Raw genomic sequence first — 8593 nt, 5'->3', positions numbered from 1 at the left:
AGGGATCCATCCCATCATCAGCCACCAAACCCAGATACTAATGCACATGCCAGCAAGATTCTGCTGAAGGGACCCTGATATAATGGCCTCTTGTGAGGCTATGCCAGTGTCTGGCAAACACAGAATTGGATGCTCACAGTCAGCTATTGGATGGAACACAGGGTCCCCAATGGAGGAGCTAGAGAAAGGAGCTGAAGGGGGCTGCAACCCTGTAGGTGCAACAACATGAACTAACCAGTACCCCCTGAGCTTGTGTCTCTAGCTGCATATGTANCAGAAGATGGCCTAATCAGTCATCATTAGGAAGAGAGGCCCCTTGGTCTTGCAAACTTTATATGACCCAGCACAGGGGAAGGCCAGGGCCAAGAAGTGGGAATGGGTGGGTAGGGGAGCAGGGCGGGAGGAGGGTAGAGGGAACTTTCAGGATAGCATTTGAAATGTAAATAAAGAAAATATCTTTTAAAAAAAATCCTTGTGTAAAGGAGTGGTTACAAGTTTTATCCACCCAAAGTGGAGATGTTCTTCAATTATGATGCCAGTAATGATCCACAGTGGTCTGAGAAACAACTCATCGCTGCAAAATTGTGTTTTGCTGTCCTTGTTATAGGGCAGACTGAAGTGGACATCATAAGTCATGCCACACAAGCTATATTTGAAATTCTGGAGAAACCCTGGCTGCCCCAGAACTATGTGCTGGCTTCTGTGAAGATTGAATTTGGAGTTCATATAACCACCAAAGAGATTGTTCTTGCTGATGTCATCGATAATGATTCCTGTAGACTATGGCCATCAGGAGGTGGGAGCCAGCAGAAAGACGAACAGCCTTACCATGACCTCAAAGTAGTAAATCCAGAAGGACTCCAGGTGGTAAAGAATGACTCTGAGTGGATTGCAGACTGAGTATAGCTGCTTCTCAAGTCCGACAGTCAGTGCAGGGTGGTAGTGCTGACGGGATCAACCCCTAATCTTGGCCTCTGTGAAAACATTAAGGCGGCTTGTGGAAATCTTCGGATTCCGTGTGAACTTAGAGTGACATCTGCACATAAAGGACAAGATAAAACTTTGAGGGTTAAAGCAGCATATGAAGGGGATGGCATAGCTACTCTATTTGTCACAGTGGCAGCAGAAGCCATGATCTAGGCCCAGTGATGTCTGGTAATGCTGCTAATCCGGTTATCAGCTGTCTCCCAATCACACCAGACTCGGGTGCTCAGGGTGTGTGGTCATCTCTTCGACTGCCCAGTGGTCTTGACTGTTCAACTATACTTTCTCCAGAAGGATCACCTCAGTTTGTTGCCCAGGTATTTGGGTGAAACAACCATTTGGTGTAAGTCAAACTTCTAGCGAGCATTTTGAACATGTGGATATCCTTAAAGCAGGATGATAAGAAAAATCAGAGAATGTAATTTTTAAAAAAAAAAAAAAAAAAAAGAAAAGAAAAGAAAAGAAAAGAAAAGAAAAGTTTAACTTTTAGTAGGAAGGTTACATATTTCTAGTTTGGATTTAAGGAATAAAATCAAGCAAAATGATTTCACATAAGAGAAAACAACTCAGTTTACTAATGAACAAATGGTCCTCAATGTTTATGAATTGGCACATTGTCAGTGAGTATTATTATTATTTTCTAGTGCAACCTTAGCACACCAGAGCCTGAGGCAGCAGGATCACTAAGTTCAAGACCACCCTGAACTGTGTGTATTGAGACTCTGTACTTGCCGGGGAGTGAATCTTTATAGTTAGTAAAATTGGCATGGCGCTGCTAAATTATATCTCATCCTCCGTATAGTCATTGTTGGATAAATATGTAATTATGGAACTGGAGAAATGTGTCTGCTGTTCAAGAACCAGCATGGCTCTCTTGCAGACGCCCGGAGTTTGGGTCCCTTACCTCAGGGCGTCTGATCCCATGGCTTCCTTACGCACCTGCTCTCAAATACAATTACATTCCCCCACCCAACACACACAATGTTAAAAAATAAACTTTTTAAAAAGAAAACAAACGAACAAACCTCCTAGCAGATGTGGTGTGGAAAGCATACAGGGTCATGGGGTGGGAACAAAGAATAACTGATGTTTCTCTATGAGGCTTCAAAACATGGAGACATCTAGCCACATGTACAGGGGTGGTGGGATCAGCTGGCTTGTGTATAAATCCTATCTTTTCCGTGGTTTCCATTGATGCTGAGCCTGAGTTGGACAATTGCCTGATACTTGCCGGAGTTGCCTTCACTTTAGCAACTTCCCTTCTTGCTGAGGTTGGCTCTGTTGCTATGGTATCATACTGCTAAATACTGGCTCTAGCTGCCTCAGGGATGAGGAGATTTTCACATGGACCCAGGTGATAATATGTCACCTTGCCCTCCAAATTATTCCCATTGGTGAATAACAATGCCTACAGCCTATAGCTGGGCAAAAGAGATAGACAAGTGTTTGGTTCCCAGGCTTAGGGTCTGAGGCAGAAGAAGGTGGAGGAATGAGAGGATGCCAGGGGTAGGTGAGTCATGAAAACATGGCCCTGTGGGCTGGCCAATTGGAATTAAGATCTGTCCAAGATGGAAAATGGCAAGTTATACCTTGGGGTTATTGTTGGGGAAGCAGATTTTAATAGTTTAGAGGGTAGGTATCTGCCCAGCTCTAGTGCTGATTAGGGCTTATTATAAATATAAAATGTGTGTCTTTTATCTAGGAACTGAATAAGCAAAGGCAGGTATCTTAGTTAAGCTATTACTGCTGTGAAGAGACCCCATGACCAAAGCAACTCAGATAAGGGACAACATTTAATTGGGACTGGCTTACAGGTTGAGAGGTTCCATCCATTATCATCAAGGCAGGAAGCATGGTAGCTTCCAGACAGGCATGGCACTGGAGCTGAGATTTCTACATATTCATCCAAAGAAAGCCAGGAGCAGACTGTCTCCCAAGTGCTAAAAGGAGGGTCTCAAAGCCCATGCCCACAGTGATACACTTCCTTCAACAAGGCCACACCTACTCCAACAAAGCCACACTTCCTAATAGCTCCACTCCCTGGGCCAAGCATACACAAACCATCACAGCAGGTAAGAACCCCAAATGAAGTAAATATTTAGTACAGCACCTTCTTTGCTGCATACCAGGAATCCCTACTCAATTACATTCCCAGGTTGTAATAGCTAATGGTCTGTGCCTCCTATGTACACTGTGAGTGTAGAAATGAACCACATCACTGAGATCATATTTTTAAAGACCTAAGTACTGAGCTCCCAGCAGCAGGCAGCAGACAAGGGGTTCCAGAGGGGATCCACCCACTGGCCCCAGTCTCAGTGGCTCTCAGACTCCATTGCTATTCTCAGTTGGAGAGATCTGCTACCCCAGGCATGGGACACACCTCCATACCCAGTCCTCCAGCTCCCACAATTGCCCCCCAGAACTCTCTCTCCTTCCTTGTGTGGGTTAAATCCTGGCTTTCCATCTTGGTTGGTTTCCTGTTTTTGGTCCAAGGGGAGATGCAATGAGTCACCTGACACTAGATTTCTCTAATTGTTTTCAAGCAATTCCTGAATCAACCAATAGGAAGAGTTTATTATTATTTGCCAAAAATCTATTAGAAATCTATAAATATTTTAGGAATAATTTCTTAGAGATGGGAAATACTAAGATAATCAACATTTTTAAACTGTAATTTTTGTTTATAATATTCCAAATTGCTAAAATGTAGTGCTGACTTTCTTAAAATACTAGTAAGGAATATCTAATTCCGAAAAAATCTGCATGAAACAGACATATAAACAAACTGTAGAGACTATTAATGAACTCGGGCATAGATATTCAGATGAGCTTCAACCAAAGAACTAAGGAAACACAATGGGGAAGGCTAAGCTTTTCAATAATCAGAGGAGGCAGGTGAGTGCATCTACATATTAAAACTGAAATTGAACTCTTAGATCATACACATAATCAACTCAAAATGGATTAAAGATTTAAATGCAAGGCTAAAACTGTAAGACTCCTAGAAAGAAACACAGGAGAAAAGCCTCTTTATATTGATCTTGGCAATGACTTTTTTTTTTTATGAGACACCAGAAACACAGACAACAAAAGCAAAAATAAACCAGTGAAACCACATCAATCCAAGAAAATCTTCCAAAAGCAAATAATAAAACTAGAAGGCAGCCCAGAGGTGGGGAAAACATCTTCAAACCGCCCATCAGCTAACAGTAAAACAGTAAAGAAACTCACACTCCACAGCAAAAGAAGGGATAGCTGTCTTAGTTAGGGTTTTATTGCTATGAAGAGACACCATCACTATAGCAACTTATAAAGGAAAACATGTCATAGGGGCTGGCTTACATTTCAGAGGTTCAGTCCATTATCATCATGGTGAGAAGCATGGTGGCATGCAGGCAGATATGGTGCCTAAGATGGAGCTGAGAGTTCTGCATTCAAATCCACAGACAGCGAAAGTGCCTATGTGCCACACTGGGTGGATCTTGAGCATATGAGACCTGAAACCTCACCCCCACAGTGACACACCTTTAACAGGACCATACCTACTCCAACCAGGCCAAGCCTCCCCATAGTGTCATTAGCCAGGCTTTAAGAAGGCTGACCTGCCATGGTTGACTGCAGTGATGAAACTGAAGGTCATGGTGTCAAATGAACTGCTGATGTTGTTTCCTTGGAACTGTATATAACCTGAGATTATATAAGAAATATTAGGAAAAAAATCAAGTAAATTAAAGACTAGAGCAGTGACTACAAAGGGCAGGGTACGGCATAAAACATGCTAGAGCAGAACAGAGGACACACAGGTTCATTTATAAAAGATCAGTGAGCCTAGAGTATACGCAAGAATGTGCTAGTGGAATGAGTTTAGGGAGCATACCCATACAGTGTGACTGTGAGGTGAGATACACTCACTGAATTGACAAGAGTAATCACTAGGTATTCTATATCAAAGCATCATGCTCGGCCATGTGGGTATGTGCAATGGCACATACCTAGAATCTCAGCACTCCAGAGGCTGAGCCAGGGGGTTTGCCATGAATTTAAGGTTAACTTGGGCTGCAAGTTCCAGGCCAGAGTGAGTTATGGAGTGAGATCCTGTCTTAAAACAAGCAACCAAGTAAACAGAAAAAAAAAAAAAAAAAAGAAATCTTGCTATGTACTTTAAATATATCCAGTAAAAATAATAAAGAGTATGGACTATTTTGTAGCAAGAAAAATGAAGACATTAAGTAATGAGACCTACTTAGCCAATGTCTTCCTTGGATGGTCTGAATTCCACTGGACCTATTGGTTTCCTTTTGTAAAAAAGCAGAAAGATAAGAGTGAAGAATTTGAATGTTAATTTTTTTTTTAATTTCAGAAAATAATTACTCTGCATACACACCTTTTGGGGTGGTGAGGCAAACAACTAATACTTTTCTTTGTGAAGCAACCAGACATCTATGCCTTTGTGAATGAGGTTTTGTCAAGAACATATCCAGAATCTATGAACCAGGAAGTTCTTGCATTTGTCATGGTAAGTAGCTTAGCAATCAGGATGCCTTGAATCCTACATAATCAGAGGCAAGCTGCCTCTCATCACTTTCATGCAATATAACACTTTAACACCAGCAGATGACAGAGTGTTCCAATCACCCCAGTTAAAGTTAGAGGCAGTCACTGGGGCATGTATATAAAAGGCAAGAGGAAAAATCTTCAAAGGTCAAGCTTAATGATAAGACACCTTCCCGGGAAGGCAACAGAGTTGAGCCTTGGCAGTTCTTCCTGGCGCATTCCTTTGAGCCTGTGAGTACTGCAGCACAGCATAGAAGGACTAGACCTTGCCTTCCCACATCAACTCCATAGACTGGGATGAATGAGAAGGAGCCTTGTGTTCTTGTCGATCGATACCACACTGACACTGTGTGCCCAGCAGAAAGAGAGGCTCCGAAGTGTGAATGGCCAGTACTCAATGGTAAGTTGAAGGCACAGCATTGCTACCTTCATTCCACCTAAAGACAGTCCTGTACTTAACAGTAGTTATCTACCCTGTTTTTTGTCTTACTGTCTTAAAGCCAATTTATGTGAGGTCTTTGCAAATCTTTGCTTGTTTCCTCTTGCAGCTTGCCTGAGGTGAATGTAAAACCTTTACTAAATGGCCAAAACATTAAATGAAGTCATTCGATAATAAAATCACTGCAACTCTTGAAACAATTGAACACAGCTTTATAATATAGAACATTCAAATAAATGAGGTAGCATTGCTTAAGCTCTATAGCTGTGCAGTAATAGGAGGGAGGACAATGTGGCATGGCACAGTCAGAAGGGCCCACAGCCCCAACAGTAAGAATTTCATGCACTTCAGACAACACTCTCTTCCCCCACACCCATTGTCCTGCTCTAAATTTACTTCTACAGGAATTTTTTACTTTAACAATCTCACAATGTAGGGCATAGTGTCTTTAAACACAGTCCTAAAGAGAACCCCTAATAAATCACTGTTTTGGACAATAGCCATGCCTCTAGTATAAACTAGAATAGAAGATAAATGACTCTGCAGAGGGCATTCGCCTAAATAGGTTTTTCCTTGGTGACAATGACAATCCCCTTCCTGGGTCATGGGGTGTGATGGAAGCTCTGGGGAAGTTGAGAAGTCAAGATATTAGTGAAGTGACTTGGAGCCTTTTGACTGAACGAACACCTTTGCTAATCTTGACCAAGAGTCAAAGATATCAAGAGAATAACGATTAAGCAGATGATTTAAGAGCTTAAAAAAAAGGAACGGTAAAGCAAACATCAGGGTGGAAATAAATTCATTCAAACGGGGAAGGGGAAGATCAGCTAATAAAAGGCAAAAACAAAGGCACAGACAGAGTTAGACTTTCGAGGGACAGAAGAAGCACAAATCGGGGCCCAAGAGTGAAGTGGTGGGGGATGGAGAGTAGGGAAAATTGATGCCTGGGGACCGAAAGGAGAAAGCAAGAGCATACATCTATAAAAAGCCTGAGCTCCACCTGAGGCTCTGCTATGAATGGATCACTACAGGGAGTTAGTTTATCTGAAACTAACTCTGCATTTATAACCTGGGAGTGCACAATTGTATCTAGTGGGAGTTTTTGCTGGACATACTCCAATATCTATTGGGGGGGGGGAACCAAGAAGAATAGGGGAGGGGATGGTGAAGAAACATTTTGCCTTACTAAAGGTGTCTCTAATTTTTTTCTGTGATGACCCCCCCCCCAAAAAAGAAATCATCTGCCTTACCATGTATGAGAAAAAGAAATAGCGACACCCTCCAACATTCATGGGAGAGTACTAGGAGATTTGAGAAAGACAACTCCAGAGAGCATTTTTGGCTACAGTTTTGTTGTTGTTGTTTGTTCGTTTGTTTGTTCTGTTTTGTTTTCATTTTTGTTTTTCTCACACTCTGTAAAATTCCACAGCCAAGTAAGATGCAACAGAAAACACTAATACCTACAATAATACCAATGTGACCTAACTCACAGGGTTCATATAAGAAATTTCATAGAATGAGATTTGAAGTATAGACCTGCAAGATGCAAAATTGCAGTGCCACATATAAGTGCCAGAGGAAAGCAATGTGTGTAGTCGCCACCAACTAGAAAAAGCTCTTCTATAGAATTCTGAGGCCTAATACAATGATGATGAGTCTCTTCTTTAGTCATTCAAGGAATTGACCAAGCAATGCCACAATTGCTGCTCATCCCATTAACTAGGTAGCCCTGTAGGAGTATTGACAGCATCTTCTGGGCTCTGTGGGATTCACCGACAGAGACATCCTCAAAGCTGTTGTGACCATTGTTAAGCTTATTAAGTCTGTACTCATTACTTGACATTTGTAAGCAAGCGTCTTTATAATTTAATGATGGCACAACCTATCAGACACTCCTTAGAGACTAGGTTATTGTCTGAGGCAGGTAGCTCTGTCTTCAGATAGACCCTGACATCAAGTTCACCAGGGTATGTGTTGCATATTGGGCAGGTCATCATCCCTGCGTGACTGAAGTCTCTCAGCTATCGAGAAGAGTGCCTTGCTTCTCAGACGTGAGGGTTTTGGAACAGAGTTCTTTGCTCCCCTCCTGGACCTTGTACTGAAGGTACAGCATCTCCTTATGCTCAGTTAGGATAAAAATGGAGAATTGACTTCTAATCCACCTTCTTTTTAATCTTCTGCCAGTAATACAAATGTCTCCTGCTGTCTATCAGCAAATTAGCTGACGCTCATCTTTTCAAATACAACTCGTGCTGGGTAGATGTCTCATAGAACAAGTACAAGGACCTGGGTTTGGATCCCCAGTACCTATATAAACCCACGCATGCGCAGAACCATGTGTACTTGTAACCTGGTCATGGACAGAATTATGTATGACTGTAATCCTGCCACCAGAGGGAGAGGTCACAGCAAGGAGGTGGCTGGATCCTGCTGGCCAAATAACTTAGCTAAAAGAAAACAATAAGCTTCATCAAGAGACTCTGTCTCAAGGGAATGAGTCAGAGGATGGTGGATGATAAGGTAGGACGCCCTCCTCTATCCTTCTGCATGATACGCATGCACACGTGCGCGCACACACACACACACACACACACACATACACACATATGCCAATGC

At 42.2% G+C, this 8593-nt stretch overlaps 1 pseudogene; it reads left to right on the top strand.

The window, feature by feature from the left end:
• LOC110316876 overlaps window positions 1-1413 on the top strand; it is a 4310-nt pseudogene extending 2897 nt beyond the window's left edge.
• The last annotated feature ends 7180 nt before the right edge of the window (window positions 1414-8593 follow it).

This window comes from Mus pahari, chromosome 2 (genome assembly GCF_900095145.1).
Source record: "Mus pahari chromosome 2, PAHARI_EIJ_v1.1, whole genome shotgun sequence".
Taxonomy (NCBI): domain Eukaryota; kingdom Metazoa; phylum Chordata; class Mammalia; order Rodentia; family Muridae; genus Mus; species Mus pahari.
The sequence above is the reverse complement of the archived record's forward strand: the minus strand, read 5'-3'. Positions and strand labels throughout refer to the sequence as shown.